This window comes from Tupaia chinensis, unplaced genomic scaffold, assembly GCF_000334495.1.
Source record: "Tupaia chinensis unplaced genomic scaffold, TupChi_1.0 Scaffold149383_1, whole genome shotgun sequence".
In the NCBI taxonomy this organism is placed as follows: Eukaryota; Metazoa; Chordata; class Mammalia; order Scandentia; family Tupaiidae; genus Tupaia; species Tupaia belangeri.
The window spans coordinates 268,060-287,021 of NW_006209227.1; the positions used below are offsets into that span (position 1 = coordinate 268,060).

At 51.3% G+C, this 18,962-nt stretch overlaps 1 protein-coding gene across 2 annotated transcripts in view; it reads right to left on the reverse strand.

Annotated features, from left to right (window-relative positions):
* The window catches only part of GPR55 (G protein-coupled receptor 55), a 73,850-nt gene that overhangs the window by 23,331 nt on the left and 31,557 nt on the right, over nucleotides 1-18,962 (reverse strand). The gene's annotated exons all lie outside the window — the stretch shown is intronic.

Consider the following 18,962-nt stretch of genomic DNA (forward strand, 5'->3'; position numbering starts at 1 on the left):
CTGAAAATAGTAATGACAATACAAACCCTGACCTAAACTAGAATAAACAGAGAGAAGTGCACATGACAGGAAACCAGGGTAGGGCTGACGTCAGGCACAATTGGTTCAGGGATTCAAGTGCTGTCCCCAGGACTGGCCTCCTCTTTATACATCGTCCCCTCTGCCCTCCCTCAGCCTTGTTGATGGCAGGGTTCCCAATGGTAGGAGCTGTCTCCCCCTGGTGGCAGGGCACTCACAGCAGATCACATTCCCCTGGGCACAGGGTTGGTTCCTTCACTGGTGCCGGTAGATATTTGACCCACTCAGGGGCAATGAAAAGCAACAGGATTCCTGCCTGGGTTTCTGAACAGAGGGCTGACTCTCTTTCTGCGGGATTCAAAGTTGGGAGGTATGAAGCCAGGACTTGCTGTAGCCTCCTACTACCCAGAAGAGAAAACCAGACAGAGAGGTGTGCAAGAAGGGACTCCCAGGGGCCAGCAGGTGGAATAGTGGTTAAGGTGCTGGACTCCCACATGGCCAACTGCAGTTCAAGTCCCAGACCGCCAGCTTGAAACTCACACAGGGTGCAAGTGCGTGGGTGTGCAAGATCCTGAGAGGAGAATAGAGGAGAAGGGGTCGCGCTGCGGCCCTATTCCCTAGGGGTGGTTTCTCACTTTCCCTCTCTGGGTCTTTGTCTCTCTCTTTGGCAAGTGCATGTGCTCAGTGGCAAAAAATCTTTAAAAAAAAAGAAAGAAAGAAAGGAAAGACATCTCAGAGGGGATGAAGTGGGGATCTGAGGTCTCTCCTGGGGGACGGAAGGCAGGGCAGGTAGAGAATTAGAGCTGGACTGGGGACAAGAGGACACAGCAACGTGATCTGAAGCAGGCCCTGGCCGGTCGGGAGTGGGGGTGGGGTGTGTGCCAGTGTGCTGGCACTGTCAGGTGGGCTGCCCCAGATGCTCAGCTCTGGGCCGCCAGAACCAGCGCTGCTGGGAAGAATCCAATTTCTGGCCTCCGCACTTTGCCACCTCCCTCCTTCCTCACTCACTCCCTCCCCCCGAGTGCGGCCACCCTGCTGACGTGTCTGGTCCTAGACACTGAGTGTGCCTTGTCCACCAGGGTACGCGTCACCGCGCTGCAAGGCCCTTGACACGTGGCCTCTCCCGTGACTGTCTCAGCAGCTGGGCGGGCGAGTACGATGGCAGCCTGCTTGAGGCTCGGCCTCAGCGCGCCTCCGCCACCCTCCATGGCTTTCCAGCTAGCCGTGACGGAGCTCCCAGGACTCAGCTGTGGCCAGGAGGAGGCGTCAGCATAGTCTTTTTCAGAGAGTCCTGCATGGGACCAACGCAGCTCATCGCTTTAGCTCCTGATACTATACTGTTTTGTTTTTTAGATTTTTTGCTATAGGACACGAGCGTCTGCCAGAAAGACAGAGAGACAAAAAGCTAGAAATCCCCCCCTGGGGGATGGCCACACTGCAATCCCTTCACCTCTCAGGGTTTGGGGCATGCACATACACATGCCTGGCATAGGTTTCAAGCCACTGGGTTCAGGACTCAAAGTGCAGGCGACTATACCAGTTTTTGTTTGTTTGCTTATGAATTATTTCATTTAACTTTATGTATTTATTTTAATTTGATCAGAGAGAGAGTGAATGGGGGAGGGAGAAAGCAAGCCGCCAAGTCTGGGACTTGAACCATGGTCAGCCATGTGGGAGTCCAGTGCCCTTAACATCACAGCACCTGCTGGCCCCTATACCAATTTTCTGATGCCCATGAGAAGGAAGCCAAACACTCCAAAGGGGAAGAAGACCAGGGCACTCATTCCCACTCAGCATTTAAAAAATATCCCATTGAGACCAGCAGATGGCATCATGTTTGCGTTGCTGGACTCCCACGTAGTCAACCACAGTTCGAGGTCCAGACCCTGAGGCTTGAAACTCACTTCAGGAGCATGCGCGTGCCCAAGATCCTGAGAGAATGGAGGAGAAGGGATTGCGGCGTGGGCATCGCGATTTCTCGCTATCTCTCTGTCTCTCGGTGAGTACACATGCCCTATAGCAAAAAGCCTTTCTTAAAAAAAAAAAGAAAAAGAAAGGTACTCCATTCATTCAATAAGCTAGTCAATGCCCAGGAGTAAGCGTCGGGAAGTCAGTGTCCTGTGTACCCAGGGCCTTAGTTGTCCTTTCCAGCGGCAAGCAGAGTTGACGGCTTCTTGCACAATGATCTGAGAAGAAGCCGATCACCTGGGATGCTGGGACCTGACTGACCGACTGCGGCGGGTACGGGACGTGGACGCGACTCGCTCCCAGTGTTCTCAGGCAGGTCTTAAAGATCACATCGGAATTACCGACAGACTCCACGTGGGGATTTCTCAGACAGTAACCTTTGAAGCCAGAGAAACCACTATGCACTGGCAAAAAAGAAAGGAGGTTAAAAAAAACTTCTTCTGTCAAGAACTTTCCAAAATATGCACGTATGCATATACACACAGACATGCACATGTGTGATGTAAAATGTGGGAGCTACTATCCCACAGCTCTGTCCCGTGTCTTGTCACGTAACGTTTCTCGGTGACTGTCCCGCAGTGGTAGATCTGAAGCCTCCCTTTCATCCAGTGGCTTCATTGCATCCTACTCTGTGGGTCTGTACCCCGTCTGCCCAGTAACCTCTTACTGATGAACATGGGAAACAAAACTTGCCCGGTTTGGGGGGCTTAGGTCTTTGCTACCAGCCATGACTGAGAGCATTCCCTTTCTGCTACCGTTTTTATCGCTGCACTTCCACAGGGGCCTGTGGGAAGAAAGGATTTCGGTGTTTTTATATGGAGGTCCAGCCCTATGGCCTCGTGGTTATGGGAGCCAAATCCCACATGGATGACGACACGGTTTGGATTCCAGCCCTGGCAGCTTGAAAAACACCCTGGACATGTGTGCATGCATGCCTCAAATCCTAACATGATGGAGAAATGCAGGAAAAGGGATTGCAGTGTGACCTTGCCCCATCGCGGGAGCGGGGCGTGCTTTCTCTCTCTCTTTCTGTCTCCCTCCAGTGATCACACGTGCCTTCTTGAAAAAAAGTGAAATAAAATAAGAGCTATATGGAATACCATTCCCAAACCCTCTCTAATCCCTCATGAAAAATAAAAATACAGGGACCAGCAGTTAGCATAATGGTTATGTCGCTGGACACCCACGTAGTCGACCGCGGTTTCAGTCCCGGTCCCGGTGGCTTAAACTCATGCCGGGAGCATGTGCGTGCGTGTCCAAGATCCCAAGAGGAGAATGGAGGAGAAGGGATTGCGGCGTGGCCATGCCCCCCGGGGGGTGATTTCTCGCTTTCTGTCTCTCTGTCTCTCTCTGTCTGGCGAGCACACGCGCCCTATAGCAAAAACCTCTCCAAAAAAAAAAAAAAAGAAAGAAAGAAAAAGAAATACAGAGATGCATGTTCATAAGTATACAGATGTGTCATCCACTGAGTATTAGGTGCTAAACTTGCAATACATTTCATTGATGTGGTGGCTTTCCAAAGATCCTACGCCGTCCTTTGTGCTAACTTTTCTTGTGGGTTTGTGTCACCGGAGATCTAGAGAGCATGACAGTTCCTCCTACTTCAAGCTGTCGCCTGTGGTCCCCTCCCAGTGTGGTCCGTGTGCAGGGCACCTGCTGGGCAGCGCCAGGCTGGGGTGCAGCCCCGAGGTGTAACTGCTCGCTTAGAATAAATGCCACCTGCCAGGCCGCCTCCGGCCTGAACACACCTGGATCGCCCCAGACTCGTCTCACAGAACAGCTACAGCAACTCGAGACCAACAAGATAAATTTCAAAAATCAGAAAAGCAGGCCAAAGCCCAGCACAGGTCGTTCCAGCACGGAAGAGGAAGGCCAAATTGGCTCAGAGACGTCGCCTTTAAGGTCAGCAGCAGCAGCCAGGCGAGCGCCACGAAGGTAGGAACATCGGCGTAGTTTAAGGGACCTCTGTTTTGGGCTGGCTCACGCAGGCAGACTCCATGGGCGAATCCACCTTATTGCTGGTGGTTCAAGAACTAGGACTAAAATGGCCAAGGGGAAAAAAAGAGAAAAGAAAAGAAAATCTGTGACACTCAAAGGCCAGTCAAAAGCCAAACTTAAATATGGCTGGACTGAAAACAATAAATAGAAAAACAAAGGGAGAAAAACGATCTGAGAAGAATTACACATCCAGGACGCCGGGCCCCACCTAACTGACCGTCGCAGGTGTGGGGCATGCACACGGCCTGCTCTCGGCCTTCTCCAGCAGGACTGTCCTAAAGGTCACACGTGAATTACTGACGATTTCACGTGGAAATCTCTCAGACGGCAACCTTTGGAGCGAGAGAGAGCAGTATGCGCCAGCGAAAACTAATGAGGTTGGAAAAGAATTATTCCCAGCTAATGGCAGAGTGAGCGGAGAATCTGACAAATGAATCCTCTGAATTCTCTCTGAAAGTCCAAGGAAACCATCTATTTAAGAAGCTTTTAAAAAAGAAATCAAGGGGCCGACAGGTGGTATGCTAGCTAAAGCGCCGGATTACCACATGGATGACCATGGTTCAAGTCCCAGACCAGGCAGCTTGCTTTCCCACTCTCCCTCTATCAGTCTCTCTCTAAAATAAGTAATTCTTAAAAAGAAGAAAGAAAGAAAGAAAGAAAGAAAGAAAGAAAGAAAGAAAGAAAGAAAGAGAGAGAAAAGAAAGAAAGAAAGAGAAAGAAAGAAAAGAAAAGAAAAAGAAAAAGAAAGAAAGAAAGAGAAAGAGAAAAAGGAAGAGAGAAATCAGGAACCTCACTGGGATAAATAAGGCATAAACACACCGCAGGCTGCAGGAAGAGATGGAAGAGTCATCCATCTCAAAGATGGGCTGCTAAAACAACCACCTCTCTTGCAATAAGGCCAGCAACTGCCCACCCTCCACCTGGGGCTTGGGGCACTGGTGGCTCTGGCCTGGCCAGCCCAGGGGTCTATGCCAATCAACGGCCTCCCCTACAGGCGGCTGCCAGTTGGAGGAGCGGCAGGCCCAGGACGAGTGCCTCCGCTGGCCCTGTCACTGGCTGGGAGCAGCCCAAGGAGAGGTTGGGCCTGGCATCAGTGTCACCAGGGACTGATGGGCAGAGTGGATTGTCTGTCGCCAGGGTGCCGGGCAAGAGCAGCAGCAGACATGCGTGGCCGCCGCAGAGGCCATCCCGGTGCTTCCACTGACATTGGCATCCGGCCAGTGTCGCAGGCAGCGAGGGGACACTCCCAGTCCCCACCCCTGCACCGGCTGTGCTGTGCTGTCTGTCATCAGCAGGAGGGTGGCCCTCTGCCACCTGGGAGGGTCTGAATGGGACCAGCCTGCTACCAGGAAAGACACTGCAGCGAATGGTAGGAGGACGTGGGGCAGGCGAATAGGCCTGTGAGCAGAGTGGATGTCCAGGACGACCGCCGTTGGTCCCCTGAACGCAGGCCTGAGGGGGACTGGATGAGCAGCAGAAACTGAGAGTGACAGGGAAGACGCCCTCTCTGCTCAAATAGGAGAAGAGAGCCCTTTCAGACGTTCGGCTCACATCGTTGTTTCTTCTCTCTCTCTCTCTCGCCTTTCTTTCCTTCTTTTTCTTGTTTCCTTTCACTTCAGAGGGCATTTGTGCTGGCAGATGGAGGAAGCATCCCTACCCCAACAATGGGACTGCGGCACTTCCTCCGTTCCTCCATCCCACCAGGACCTTGGGCACACACATGTGACTGGCGTGTCCTCCAACCCACATCAGCCACGTGGGGTCAGCTCCCTTTGTGCAGCACTTCACCCCTGCACCATGGGGCCACCTCCCCTTTTAAAAGTGTGTTTAACTCTTCTATGAGAGAGACAGAGAGACAGCACCCCCAGCAGGGTCTTGGCACCTAGATCCATTGGGGCCCAGCTCAGACACCAGCCGTGTGTGTGCATGTCCCGTGTGCTTTGTGAGGGCCTTTTCCACGAGGACCCAGTTCCGCCCCACTGTGCCAGCACCTGGCCCCGCTTACATGTTCAGATGTCACTGATCTAGAGCCCGAGGACACGCGAGCAAACAGTTCCTTAGAGACCTCTGAAAACGTAAGTACTACCCAGAAGAGGTCTCAGGGAGAAAATACGGATGCGAGAACTTCCTAAGCAGCCAGGGTGTTACTCAGTGTGAAGAGCAAGGAAAACACCCTCCGCTCTGCCCGGCTCCAGGAGAACACCGTCTCTGAGGCCTAGCCCTCCCGGAGACAGAGGCCATGAGGACGGAGCCATCAAGGCGGGAAAGCCTGGGCCCGAGCACTGCACGCCGTTAACAATGGAAGAGCCTTAAGCTGTGATGTGTCTAGTTCCAGGCTGAAAACTAAGATGAAAGAAAAACACTGAAGGGGACGGTCTGTGTCCCTTAACGGAGACCAGAAGTAATACCTGGATAATCAGCGCAGAGGAATAAGGACCAGCAGGTGGAGTCGTGGTCAAGGTGCTGGGTCCCACGTGGCCACCGTGGTTACCTTTAAAGTTTAAATAAACGTACGAAAGGTGGGGGTGGCCCGTGGGGCAGGGGTTAAGGGCTGCGCTGTTTTAGTTGCAGACCTGACAGCTTGGAACTCACAGTGGGTGCATGTCTGTCTGTGCACGTGGGCCCAAAACCCAGGGAGGAGAGGAGGAGAGGGGATTGTGGCGTGGCCACCCTCCATGGTATGGCTCCTCACCTTCCTCGCTCTGGTGAGCACACTCATTCTGTGGCCAAAATCCACCAAAAAAAGGAAGAACGAGCTGCCGGGAATGGAGAATCAGGACGCGGGGGCCAAACAAATGGCTCTCTTAGTAGGATTCCACAAAGGGAAACCAAAGTTATTGTTTTGGGTTTTCACATTGAGATGAATAGAAATATAGGAAATGAATAGAAATAGAATATAAAATATAAAATAAAATGAAAACCTTAAGATACCACTGACTATTAACAATAGGATGCCATTTGAGTCCTGGACCCAGCGGCCTGAGAAACATGCAGGTCACCGTGCCGACATGCCCCAGATCCTGAACGGAGGGGGAAATGGAGGAGGGATTGTAACGCGACCACTCCCCGTGGGGGGTCTTCTCACTTTCCCTCTCTCTCTGTCTCTCTCCAGCAAGTGCATGTACCATCTGGAAAATTAATTAATTAATTGAAAATAAAAAAATAAACTTAAAAAAAGTATATGCTGTTCTTCATTGGACAAGATCAATGTTTTTTTGGGGAGGAGGACGGCAGATGACATGGTAGTTAAAACACTGGATCCCACATGGTCCACTCTACAGTTCAAGTCCGGAGCAGGTGGCATGAAAAAAATACCAGGCGCGTGTGTATGTGTGACCAAAATTCTGAGAGGAGGAAGGAGAAAAAGGGATTGCAGCATTGCCACCCCCAGGTGGTGATTTCTCATTTTCCCTCTCTCTAATGAGTGCATGCCCTGTGGCAAAAAAAATCACTGAAGAAGATAAAAACAAACAAAATTCTATATGTATTATGTGTGGGGACTTCAAAAAGTTATGAAAAATAGAATTAAAGTACAAGTTTATTTTGGTGCAAAAAAAGTCTTCGAGTCTTTTTTTCAGTAATACACATTTCACATGAACATTTTAAAAGTTTATTTACATCTTCCATGAGCAAGAGACAGAGAGAGAGAGGTGGCACCCCCAACAGGGCCCCGAGGCCTTGACCCACCCCTAGCCTTCAGCCAACCCTGGGTCACGGGCAGATGTGTGTCTAGTACACCAGGGGGATGATTTCCGGACTTGAACCAAGAACCTTACATGTGGGCTTGCCTCACAGAGCATCGTATTTTACCGCTGCGCCACCATCCGGCCTCTGCCAACCTTTTGAAGACATTCTCTATAAACAATTGTGCAGCAAGGGAGCAAAACAACAGAGCAAGAAACTAATCGTGGAAATTACAATAGATACGAAAACGAAAATGTCCCTTTAGTAACATTGTTAGGTCAACTAAGAACGAAAATGCAAGGCCCTGCTATAGTGGTACAGTGGTAGCACAATGCTCTGCAATGCTGGAAGCCAGTTGAAGACCAGGGTTCTAGTTCCCAGGTCAACCCGAACAGAAGGGGGTGGGTGGAAGGGGTGCTGTGTGCACTTGCCCACGATCCTGGGTAAGTAAAAGGCTAAAGGGTATAACAATGTAAGAGCTCTGTCTCAGTAAGTAAATACACTTTAAAAAAAAAGTTTAAAGGGCCAGTAGGTGGCGTGGTGGTTAAGGCTACTATGCAATTCGAGTCCCGAACTCAGCAGCTTGAAAAACACACTGTGAGTGTATGCGTGTGTACCCCAAATCCTCAAAGGATAATGGAGGAGCAAGGACTGTGATGTGGCCATCCCCCCCAGGGGACGATTTCTTACTTTCTCTCCCTCTGTCTCTATCTCTCTCCAGGGAGTGCACGTGTCTTATAGCAAACTTTAAAAGATTAAAAAAAATAAAAAGGGAAACACCAGAATCAATAACAGCTGTGAATAGCCTCGCATAAACCTGGGCGTGCAGCTACCTTGGGAGGTAGTAATTTCTCTTCTTTAGGGCATAGGGCCAGCAGAAGGATTGCTGGGGCCTATGGCATTTCTAGTTTTAATTGTTTTAGAAACCTCTAGACTGTTTTCCATAATAGCGGTACCAATGAGGGGGGAAAGGATAAGTGCTTCCTCAGAGGTAAAAATGGTAAAGTAAACAACACATGTGTTTCTATAAACCACGATCAAGAAAAATGATGCAAAGGATCCTAACAAGAAATAAGAAAAAAAGACATTAAGCTTATGGAGGGGACAACGAACGTGATGAGGAACTGCCCTGTCGCCTGAGCGCCAAGCCATTTCAAAACCTCGACATAACTGATGATTTGGGGCAACATAATTTACCACAATTAATACGAGTGTTGATATAAAAAGAAGTATCGATTAGACCATCGACCATGACAGCAACGAAGGACGTTATCCAAGAATGACTCTTAACGTGGTTCTAGCTTAAAATTTCAGCCAACAGGTGATTTCCAGACTTTGCAAACTATTTCAGAACATAAAACAATATTAACGTATTTCTACCATTAAACTGACTTACTCACAAATCTGACAAATGTTAACACGAAAGAGAAAAACTATTGTTCAAGTGTACTTACGAAGATATATGTAAACATCCTAATTACAATATTACCAGGTAGGATTCAGTACATGAAAATTCGAAATTAGCATGACTAAAGCAGATTTTCTGCAGAAATGTAAGCTGGCTTCGGGGTTAGGGAATTTGGCAGGTTCTGCATAAAATCATTAAAGGGAGAATGAAAAGCCATTTAATTGTCCTGAAAGCAATCAACAATCTGGGGTAAAAACTAAGTTAGATCCTCATCTGACACCCTCGAACAAAAGAAATTCCAAATTCATTAAGAAATCAGATTTCAAAAAAATCAAACCAGTGAAAATTTAATTAGACAACCTATGAAAGTCCCTGGAGGGAAAAAGTCTTTGCTGGTTTTGATGGAAAAGAAAGAGAAACAAAACAGGACAGGTCCGACTGCACAAAAACAGAAAATTTCTTTTTATTAAACATTTGTAACATCAGATAATCCACTAGAGAAGACAAATGCGATCAGTATGTTAGATAGATGATGTTCTTTCTCTATGGAGAATACAGAAACACGCATAATAGCGACACTTGAAGTAAGATAAACGGGCAAAGGACTCCAACAGTTCTCAGAAGAGGATTTGCAAAGAGGTGACATTTTTGTTCATCACATTGAACAAAGATGCTGTCAAGTGTTCTGTGAAACAGTCCCTGATACGCCGAGAAGTGTGCGAACGAGCACGCAACTTTGGGGATTTGGTAATTTATACTCCAAGGCGTGAAAACCGTATGGGTCTTTCAGCTGGTCATTCCACGAAGTTACCTGAAGTAAATTATGCAAACGAAGGAAAAATTCTGTAGAGAAATATGTTCACGCTGACTTTTTGTCTCATAGCAAAAAATACATACACGCGTTCAAGCGCCGATGAGAAGTTAATTTCGCTATGGTCAAAGTAGTCAAGGGAAAATTTTAGTTTTACAATGTCATGTTTATGCTGACTATTTTAAGTAAAAATTCACCAACTATACAGTTATACTTTCAGAATGACTTCAATTACGATTTTGAAAAACCCCATGCATAGAGAAAAAAACCTAGAAAAAATTTTCCATATATCAAACAGCGATTGCATTCTAGCAGTTAAATGGTGAGTCTGTGGGTGGTTTTTAAATCTTTCATCTTTATCTCTCTCTCCCTCTTGTTTTTTTTGGGGGTGTATTTTTCTAATTAATTTATAATTATACAAAAACAATTTGAAGATGTCTTTTGTAGGAGGAGGGGGTTTTGCTATTGGATGCTTGTGCTCAGCAGAGAAAGACAGAGAGAGAGGGAAAGTAAGAAATCACCCCCCAGGAGGGCAGCCATGCCGCAACCCCACCTCTCCCGTCTCCTTTTGGGATTTTGGGCACAGTGCACACATGCCCGGTGTGATTTTCAGGCCGCCGAATCCGAGACTTGAAATCAGCCATGTGGGATCCAGCTGCCTTCACCTCCAGGCCATCTGCTGGCCCCCTAACTTGAAGATTTTTGTTTTTCTTTTTAAGTGTATTAAATGTGGGGTGAGGGGGGAGGAGAAGAGTAAGAGTCGCTTTGACTTTCCCTTGTGTAGTGGAGAAGCAAATTGCGGTGTGGGCGTTTGAGGCACGGCAAAGTGTGAGGTCTCTACAGAACGCACAGAAATGCTCTGAATTAAGCAGCATCAGCTGACGAGGCAGAACCTTGCCGGGTCAGAGATGAATGCTTCAAGCTGTAGCATCAGAGGGACTTGGAAGGGAGCATGATGTGACAGAGAGAAGTCCCAGCATCCAGTGATGAAGTTGGTCCCACCTGAGAGACAAGGGCACAGTGACACGACCAGTCCAGGGCCAGCCCATGGTGTGGCAGAGGTGGAGACTCTGACCCAGAGCTTGAAAAACATGCTGGGCACATGCGTGTGTGTGCCCAAAACCCTGAAAGGAGGGAGGAACGTAGGAGAAGACTCTGTGGCGTGACCATTCCCCAGGGGATGCCCTCTCACTCTCTCTCTCTCTCTGTGACAGAGAAAGAAAGCACCCACCCCAGGACATGGTCATGCCGCCGTCCTTTCTCTTCTATTTCTCCACCTCGTCAGATTTGGCTCACATATGCCAGGCATGTTTTTCAAGCCACCAGGGCTAGGATTCGAACCATGATGGGCCATGTGGGATCTGGCTCCCAGAGTACACTTAACCACTGTGCTACGTGGCGGGGCCGATACCTAAAAGCTGGATTTGTTCACGGTCAGTCATCACTTCATAAAGTCAATGCAAAGCGTAGGCGGCAAAGAGTGACGTAAAAGAGGCTCGAAGGCCAGATCGGGGACAGCGCCCCAGCGCCACAGTGAAGTGCTGCTTAAGAGAAGCCCGGTGCCACCAGGAACCGCAGACGCACGGCCCAGTCGGCCTGAGCCACACCAGCGCTCGTGCGTGCCCCAGAGCTGACTGTGAGGAGAACCGGGGACGGAATCACAGCCTGACCAGGCCCTGCGGGGGGTGCGCCTCTCTCTTCCTCTCTCTCACTCTCGCGTGCACGTACGCCCACTCGGTGGGGAGTAAAGAGAAAAAACAAGGTCATTTTGTTTAGAGTACCAGATTAACACTGAAGAGTGGGTAAAGGTAAGGTAAGATCCTACAAGTCCCCTGTAAGTTTGGCAAGCTATGATTAGAATCAAATGTAGAAGTTAAAGTGTAAATCTTTTCCAAATGGGATATTTAGGTTAAATCATCTTGTCTATTTTAAACAGACCAAAGGAAGAGAAAATTCACAATAGAAACTGAAAATGAAAACGCTGCAGTGTCTCTGTGTAGAGGACAGGGGAGCACGCCATGGAGGTTTACAGGAGCATGGCGACCCGCTCTAATAGTGATATCCCTGTCAAAAGGAGCACTCATTTATAAACGCACAACCCAATCGTCTCTTTTGAAGGGTTTGATTTTCAAGTTTTAAATGAGATTCTTTCTTCCGCAAGTGAGATAGATAGACAGATATACCCCCACAGGGTCTTGGCATACCTAGGGCCGGCTTGGGGGGGGGGATTGCAGCATTGAGACTTTGTTGGGGGTCTGTCTGTCTGTCTTTATAGCTCTTACTCACGGGCGAGATAAATAAGCACACAAAAAGGAAAAGGTAAAACACCCAATTTAAGTTCCCATGAGCATAGCGAAGCTCATGCTGTGAACAAGCCAGAAATGCAAAACTAAGTCAGTGGGGAAGGAAACATGATTGTACTTGGAGACTTCAGTGTCCCGCTTAGAATATCATGGGTCAGGCTGACAGAAGTTAGAGCCCCGAGCTGCATCAGTAAGGTAGGACTCGTGGAGCAGGGAGGAGAACTACACCAGAAACCAAGGGAATACAATCTCTCTCAGAGAAGAGTTCGCACACACTGTTCCCCATTCCAGGTGATGGCAATCTTACACTCCTGGTTCTCAGATCACCAGGAGCAGCTCCGTGGGTCCTAACCACTTAGCTGCAGCGCTGCGCTATTAATAAGTAACAGACACCTTCACGCAGCCTCTTAGATCGTCACTTACATTGCATGAGCCAGAGAGGGACTCAGAAGTGCATTGCTGAAATATTGGAAAGGTACACATGTTTATACACCAAACACAGACGCAGTCGCAGCATAAATGAGCAGGGAAACTCCCCAGTGTTCTTGCGAGCAGGAAAGAAAGTGAGAGAGGAGAGCCAGGGCCACACTCAGGAATGCAGAAAAAGGCCGGGGTGACGGTGGCCTTTGCACAGCTCTGATCACCGGGACCAGGGCTGCACAGTGAGGGTGAGAGGGCGTACAAAGGACCAGAGCTGCTCCTAACCCCAAAGCAGACACAGCAGCGTCCTCCGACACTCAGCACAGGCCCTAAGCTATGGCTTCACAGGGCCGCAAAAAGAGTGGGTTCTAGGCGCTGCAGAAAGCAGACATTCTTGAAATCAGCATGTCCAAGAATAGACAGAGGCCTCACCGTGTGTCAGAGAGGAGGTCAGAGTCTTGCAGTCAAAGGCAGGAGATCTGCTTATTCAGAATGTTCTAGAAGGAATTCATGCACACAGCAGTGTCTTACAGACGGACAGGGTTTTTCTTTGCTTGCATTTTAACCCTGAAATGGAGTTTTCTTTTAAGAAGCCTCGGCTCTCTTCCTGGCTCTCTAGTGGTGGGGCTCTCACCCAGTTCTTCCTTCTCTAGAGCCCTGCTCAGCCCTGAAGCTGGGCACCCTGGGAGCTGGGAACCCTGGGAACCTGGAACCTCGGCCTCACCGTGCTGGCTCCTACTGCAAACTTGCCTCATTCTGAACTATGATTCCTGCAGCTACCTGTGCCCTGCGGTACTGCCCTCTGCTCTCACCTGCTGGAATCCAGCACCCCACTGGTGGTGGCCCTGAGGCTGTCTACACAGCTGAGGCATCGAAACCCAGCTACGGGGCTCCATACCTACCTACTGTCCCTCCCTTGGAGGCCTGGATTTTCCAGAAAACGCAGCAACAGGAAGAATGCAACCCGAAGGAGGTTTTGCAGTCTACGGAGGTGCTTGCCCCTGCCCGCGAGAGTGCTGAGACCCCGCTGCGGAGCGCTGCAGTGTGAGCCACGGTGGAGACAGTGGGGCCTGTCCTTGGGAGAGCAGGGCTGCCACAGCCTCAGGGATGTGGTTTGAGGAGCTCCGGGCTGCTCCTCAGGCCGATGTCACACCATGGGGCTCCTCACCCCACACCCCGCTCCCCCAGTTGAGGTGCTGGCCGCCACAGTTAAGCTGCAGACTATGCCCTGGAGGCGGCTACCAGCCACCAACACCATAGTGGGAATTTGCTCCCCTGCCTGTGCCTCAGCTGGGGACCAAGAGACTGTGGGGACAAAGCACAGGCACAGATGGCCCCGTGCCAAACCCTGCTGGAGCTCAATGGGGGTGGAGTGAGCTGGCAGAGTGGTGGGATCAGCTCAAAGACAGAGATGGAGAGAACTCAGGACACGCCCGGGAGGTTATAACCGCGCTCGTTTCACAGATACGGACGGACACAGAGGCTCAGAGACGCCAGAGTCGACCCCAGGTCACACTGGCACGAAGGGCTTCACCGAGATGCACAGTCCGAGCCTCCTGTCATCATTCCCCACCCCAGTCCCCATCAGCATCGCCAGAGAGAAAACCTGCGGTGTCCAGGAGCCCCGGCCCTCCCCACTCCCTCACGCATCTGGCTGTCTGCAGACTCTTCCTCCTCCTTAGACTGCACCTCCAAAACTCTGCACCCCTACAAACCTGCTGCCCGCACCTTCCGACGTGATTTCCCACCGTACTGAGTAGGGGCCACGCAGAGTCATTTGTGCGTCACAGGGAGAGTGTCCCTGATGTCCTAAGGAACCTCAGGACAAGGGCCACGTCTCCTTTGCCTCTGAATCACTGAGCCTCTCCAAAAACTGGCCCCTAGCAAGTTCTCAATGGATGCATTACTGAGTGAGCCGATGCCCAGTCTGCTGGGACTCCAGAGTGACTGCTGCTCCCTGTGGGACTGGATGACCACTCAGAACCAGAGGGGAACCCGGCCTGGCATAAGCCACCCCGCCCCACCCAGGCCTGGGGCAGCACAAAGCCCAGTCAGCAGGTCTAGCTGGTATTTCCTGACCTCTTGTTCTCAGGCTCAGGGAAGAATCTAGAAATTTCAGAGTCCTAACTGCTGCTGTGTCTTCACGCCCAGCCTCTCCAAGAGACAGCTAGGCTGAGGATAATCCAGACCCAACACATGAAAGCGGCCAGAGTTTACCAGGTGCCTGCCAGGGAGCGAGGACACCCCATCGTTTTCTCAGGAAAAAAACCCATTATGCCCCATTCTCCAGAGAGGTAAACTGAGGCTGGGGAAATTACACAGCAGGTCGTGGCTTGGCCTGAGCTGCTACGCACATTCGTGGCCTGCCGTGCATGTCCTTGGCCTGCCACTGGTGCCGTGCGCAGGGTTGCAGGATAGCTCCTGAGGGCATGTCATCTCCAGGGCTTGGTAATTTCCCACCAAGGTTCCAGGAGTGCAGTGGCGGGCCTCAGACAGCTGGTGGCACGCAAGCCAGCACACTGGGGAAGGCTCCTGGGCTGCTCCGGGGACATGGCAACCCTGACTCATATCAAGAGGAAGTTGAGGATTCGTTGAAACATGTCACCCCTCATCGGGGACAAACCCGGTCTGCCTGCCACTTCTGCTATCACAGAGGCTATCCCAGGGCTGCCCCTGTCCTGTCACCTGTAACGAACCTCTGGGATGGGACAGGTGTGGCAAGGTGCTAGCCCATGAAAGCCCCTGTGGCTTCAGGAAAGCTGCCTATAGTCGCAAGAGCAAGGGCAGGTCAGAGGTTCTGTCCCTCAGTTTCCCTAACCGACCCTGAGGTTGTTACCTGCGGGTGATCTGGTGCGGCTGAGCTGTGAGATGTCGCTTCTCCTCCAGGCCTGGCCGTCAGCCTGCTCTGGGGAGAGTCACTTCCCCTCTTGGGTCTCCACTTCCTCGTCAGCAAAATGAGGGGGTGGGACCAGATTTTCTGCAAGTGGCTCCAGCCTCGGCCTGTCTGTGAGGGGCTCTTCCTCTCAGATGTGGAGAGGGGCTTGCTGGGGGCCTCCTTCCAAATGGATCTAAAATGTCAGGCGGGGGACCATAGTCTACACTGGCAGGCAGCCTTAGAGGGTCCGAAGTCACCCCATTCCCAAGCAAACAAGCAAACACAGCCACGATGTGACAAGGCCCACGAAGCCTTTGGAAAAGAGTGACTGCCACGCTCCACTGCAGCCACCAGGCAAGGACAGCAAGCACTGGAGAAAGGCCAGCGTGGCCTCTAGCACGGATGGTCTCAGGCTTCAAAACTGCTGCTCAGAGAGACCAGGCTGTTGCAGGTCACGCTCACTTCGAGGACTCGTGTGTGGCCCAGTCAGTGGAGATGCTGCAGCCTCAGTGTGTGTCTGCAAGGACAGTCGGCAGAGGGAAGGGGGGTGGTTCCCAGCCTTGGGGCTCCACCCCAGGTCCCCACAGCAGACCAGCCTCGGGCTTCACAGCTTCCAAGGCCCTGCAAGCAGAGATGTCCCTGGGGTCTCCCTTCTTCAGAGCTGGGACTGCTAAGATGGCCTGAGTCCTGCACACCTCCCAGCGGGGTACCCTGGCAGACTCCGGGTGATCAGGAAAGTCTGGCTCCTGTGCCCAGGAGTGCAGGAGACCCCTCAGAGGATCAAGCCCAGGGCTATTTTTAAAAGTCACGCCTGACTTTCGGATGCACCCAGGAAAAGAAACTACCCGAGGTGGGTCTGGACAATTCATCCCAGCATAAGGACCCTCCTATAAGTCACAGCTTGGTGACTGCAGGAGCTGCAGCTCCCTCGTTCAGTGACCCGGGCAGCCTTTAAAGCGCTCACCCCTCTGACTTTGACCACACCCAGGCTTGTGCAAGGAGGAGTACCAAGAACACTCCCTGCCCCAGGCCACAGAGCCCCCAGCTGCCTGGGCATCAAGACAGGGCCTGGGCCGTCCTTCCTCCTTCCCCATGCAGGGCCCCCGCCCCGTCTAAACCAAAGGCTGGTCATGGGCGAGGTAGGGCCGCCAGGCGGGGGGACAGCAGCAGGGAGGAGACGCAGGTGTTCGATGCCCAGGGCCTGTGGGCTGGCGGCCCAGAAGGAGCCCTGTTGAGTGCCCTGCAGAGACCTCTGTCACCGCTCTGCCCCTCCTTGGGCAGCCTCTCCCACTTCCCATTCTGACCACCTTCTTTCTCAAAATGAGTATTTCTATGTTTTATCGCTGTTGCTTATTATTTAAATGTTGAAATACACGCATGATTCAAATATATACAATGGGATACACCGAAATGCCTCTGCCCTGGCCCCAGTCCTGCTCCCACCTACCCTCGGGGCACCAGTGTTCAATTTCTTCCTCAGTTTCCATGCCAACATATACATACACACAGAGTAAATTAGGCTGTCTGAAAAGTCATGATGCATTTTGCATAGAAAATACGTCATAGCTTTTCTAACGACCCTATATATGTATGTATATACAGGACAGCCATATGTCTAGCTACATATAGATACACACACACATTAGATTTGCACTCTTTTTCTTTTTTTTTTTTTGGAGAGGTTTTTACTATAGGGCGCGTGTGCTCGCCAGAAAGACAGAGAGAGACAGAGAGAAAGCGAGAAATCACCCCCCAGGGGGGATGGTCACGCTGCAATCCCTTTTCCTCCATTCTCTCGGGATCTTGGGCACGCATGCACACGCTCCCGGCATGAGTTTCAGGCACCAGGTCCGGGACTCGAGCCGCGGTCGACTACATGGGAGTCTAGCGACATAGCCATTATGCCAACTGCTGGTCCCTGCGCTCTTTTTTTTTTTTTTTTAAAGAATTATTCCATTTAACTTTACGTATGTACATATGTATGCATTTATTTATTTTAATTTTACCAGAGAGGGACAGAGCGAGAGAGAGAGGAAAAGTGAGAAAGCAAGCCACCGAGTCCAGGAGTTGAAACATGGTCAGCCATGTGAGTCCAGTGCCCTTAGCCACGCCACCTGCTGGTCCCTTTGCTCTCTCTTTTAACCCAGGACAAAGCAGTCCGTGGCCTTCACAGGGTAAACCTCTCCCCCTACCTTCGTGAAGAGCTTTGCTAACGACACCCATCAAAGAGTGATGGGGGGCCCCTTGCAGGGGACGTGTGGGTCAAAGAGACTCAAGGGGTGGAACTCCTAAGGGTAGGCCAGACAGGACTTGCCTGGGGCCACCACCTGCCTCAGGCCTTCCCTCCAGCTTCTCTGCTCGCCCTCCTTCCTCCACACCAGCCACAGCCCTGGGGAGCCACTAGTAGGAAGGCCTTTCTTTCCCTTAAACCTCCAGGAACCAACCACCCAGTCCTGCCTACCCTCTCACCACCCAGAACAAATTAGGGCTCTGGGGTCAGGTGAGCTGCTACCTGCCCTGCAGAGTGAGGGGCGATGCTAGAGCCCGTGCCTCTGACTGCACCAGGGAGGCCAGCGTTGGGGAGGCCAGTGTTGGACTTGGGGCAGCAGGTCCTCCTCAGGCTGGGAGCAAGCCATTCGGAGGGGGAGCAGGCCTGGGGACAGTAAGGGACCAAGCTGCAACTCAAGGGACAGGTGAGGGCAGAAGCTGCTCCAAGCACAGATTGTCCAGACACAGGTCAGGGGAGCAGGGAGACTTGGGGGCGCAAGGTCTCTGGACAGCTGAAGGCCAGATTGGGGGGTTGGCAAAAGCCGAGGCTAGAGGCTGGCCAGATAGGACAGGGCCAGGGCTGCTCAGGGGTCCAAGGAACATCCACACTGGACAGGGACACCGTACAAGAAGCCATCTCATGAAAGAGGGGCCTCTGGCCTGGCGCATCCAGATCTGGATCAGCTACATTGGAGCGGGGCGGCTCGGGGACCGGACGTGGCACAGACCCACTCCGGCGGCAGGGGTCAGGTTGGGGTGAGGACGACAGTGGTAACAAATAGGAACTGGGACAGGAAGAGTGTCAGAGAAGAGCCCCTGGGTCAGCAGAGCAGCCGGATTCCAGAGAGCCTCCTCCGGCCTCACACTGCCCTCCCCACGTTCTGAGTCCATTTTCTCATCCGTAAAGTGGAATCACATATTCAATCAACAAATATTTGCTGGTTATATACCGTGTGCCAGGCAGCGGTGGTCACGAGCCAGCAGTCCCTGTCTCACAGACTTATCTTAGGAGGAGGAGTCATAAAGGGGTCAGAGCACCCAGCAAGGGCCGGTACTCCTCAGCGACCTGAGATCTGTCCCCTGCAATTTCTCATTGGCTTATTGGTATTAGGTCTGTGCTCGTCCTCCATGGAGGGTCTATTGGAAGAAAGGAGGAGGAGTAACATGACCGTAGGGCCCCTCCTATTTTTTTTTTTTTTTTTGGAGAGA